This window comes from Callorhinus ursinus, unplaced genomic scaffold, assembly GCF_003265705.2.
Source record: "Callorhinus ursinus isolate GAN/ISIS: 27379988/994484 unplaced genomic scaffold, GSC_fseal_2.0 scaffold2572, whole genome shotgun sequence".
Lineage (NCBI taxonomy): Eukaryota > Metazoa > Chordata > Mammalia > Carnivora > Otariidae > Callorhinus > Callorhinus ursinus.
The window spans coordinates 3,950-6,477 of record NW_027399626.1 but is presented as its reverse complement, the minus strand read 5'-3'; the positions used below and the strand labels follow the sequence as shown (position 1 = coordinate 6,477).

The 2,528-nt window shown below is 43.5% G+C and overlaps 1 pseudogene; it reads left to right on the top strand.

Annotated features, from left to right (window-relative positions):
• The first annotated feature begins 363 nt into the window (after positions 1-363).
• Positions 364-1,341, top strand: LOC112818081 (5'-AMP-activated protein kinase subunit gamma-2 pseudogene; annotated as a pseudogene).
• The last annotated feature ends 1,187 nt before the right edge of the window (positions 1,342-2,528 follow it).

Below are 2,528 nucleotides of genomic sequence, written 5' to 3'. Positions count from 1 at the left end.
ATAGCTACCGTGCCAAAGTGCCTTCTCTGCAGAGAGCCCTGGGACACCCCAGCCTACACCCACTTCAGCTACAGCTGTCCTGCCAGGGTACCCCCTGTGTAAAGCACCCCAGAAATCTCAGCTCCTGATCCATTTCCGTTCCAGCCACCCTCTGCGCAGAGCGCCCTGTGACACCAGTTATATCCACTTCAGCTTCACTGAACTGACATGGATACCCTCAATGTGAAGATACATGCACCCATACGTTTATTGTACTATGACTTTCAATATCCAAGATATGGAAACAACCCAGGTATCCACCAGAGATGAATGGATAAGGGCTGCCCTTCAGCCTAAACACTACCTCCCTACATTCCTACCCAATTGGAAGAAGAAGCACAAGACTCAGAATGTGGGTTTTCATGCTCTTCATGAGGTCACACAAGGTTCACCACATCATTCCAACCCCTTTAAAGCGTGTTGTTTCTCATACGGCTTTACAAGTTAGAAAGGCTTGTTTGTCTTATCAGTCAAATAGTGTTCCATCAGGGCCACTGCAGAACACAAAACAAAGTTTTGTAGGAATGTTAGCAATTACAAATTTCATAAATATACCACAGAGTTAGTATAATTCAGCATGGGACAGATTTATGAATGAGAAGCACAAACATTGAAACATGGAGGGAGATTTCTCACCAAGAAACACATAAGTCTTTAGGCAATATAGCTCCAGAGGCAAGCCTCTTCCATGTTCTACACTCAATGATCAAAAATATAATCCACACATAGCCAGATATTGATCTTATCAGTGGAAATGCACTTTATACACTTAACCACAAAAAGAATCCTCATGTTCCTCCAGCATTTTATTTCTGATCTGTCAAAGCCTGCCTTCATGATGCAGAACCCAAATTCTCGTTTGTTTTGGACCCACCACAACATCCCTTCTTCCACCGAGACACTCCCATCAGGAAAGCCTCGAATGTCTCTGTAGAAAGATGGATGCCTGCCTTCCCTGTAGTGCATGAGTCAGGACAAGTTGTAGATATGTATTTCAAGTCTGATGCTAACCTTGCTGCTGAGAAAACACAATAACCAAGCTATCACTGTGACTGAGGCCCTCGGCACCACTAACAGAGTCTTGAGGGTGCTGTGGAGTGCACTAAGCTGGAAATCCTGGACAAATCAATGCGGGCTAACCTCTGCTGGCTGCTGGTCACAACTGAAGCAGATAGCATCGTAGGTGCCATTTCCCTGTCAGAGAGGCGCCAAGCCCTGATACTCATGCCCGCAGGTGCGAAACAGAAGGAGACAGAAGCAAAATGGCCACTGTGCATGGAGCAGACCTTGGAGAAAATGTGAACAAACATTCTGGGTTTAAAAGCTGATGTTTCCTAAAACATGTGTGCAGACCTGCTCTGCTAGACTGGAAAGAGGCAGCTGGTAAGGAAGTCCTAGGAACACATGGACTTTCTCCTTGTGTTGAAATGTCAAATCATGATGTCTGTATGACTGCTGATGGATTTTTGTTGCAAAGTATTATTATGGCATATGCACTACTGTCATGGAATGAAGAGAAACAATGCTTCCTAATGTAAGTCCTCTGAAAATGTCCACACTGTATATAGTTATTAGTGTAGTGTGCTTTTTCTTGTTTTTTTTTTTTAGATAGAAGAATTAAAAAAAAACATACTATCTGCAAAAATATCAGATGAATGGATAAAGAAGAGGTGGTATCTAAACACAATTGATTATTACTCAGCCATAACAATAAAGGGTGAGATCTTGCAATTTGGAACTACATGGATGGACCCAGAGGGCAAAACAAGTGAAATAGGTCAGAGAGAGAAAGACAAATACCATAGGATTTCATTCCTATGTGGAATCTGCAAAGCAAAACAAATGAATAAACCAACAAACAAAAAAGAGAATCAGACCTATAAATACAGAGAACAAACTGATGGTTGCCAGAGGGGAAGCGAGGGGTGCATGGGAGAAATGGGTGAAGGGGAGTGGGAGACACAGGCTTCCCCTAATGGTATCAACACCTGACGGGAATTAAAGGCACAGCATAGGGAATGTGGTCAATGGTATTGTAACAGTGTCTCAGGGGACAGATTAAAACTACACTTGTGGTGCCTGTAGGATAAGGTAAAATCTTGTCCAATTACTATAATGTCCACCTGAACCTAACACGATATTTTCTGTCAACGCAGCTTCAATTAAAAAAATAAGAAGTCAGAAAGAATATATATAAAACAGAATTGGGTTTGTCTGAGAGTCACAGAAATCCAAATGCAATCCAGCTGCAATCAGCGTCACTCAGCCAGTTTAGGGGCTGCAGGTAACTCTGGTCTCTGGACACACCCCGCTCTTCCCATCTGTGATAATTTACTTCCACTTCCCTTCTTCACTGATTTCTCTTTCAGCTTCCTTTCCGGGCTTTTTCCTGTGCAGCCCCTTTGGTTGTGTTCAGTCCTAGCCCACATGCTCTTCTCTTCACGGTCCTCACGGGGAAGCCCATCCATCCCCTGGCTTCAGAGAGCACC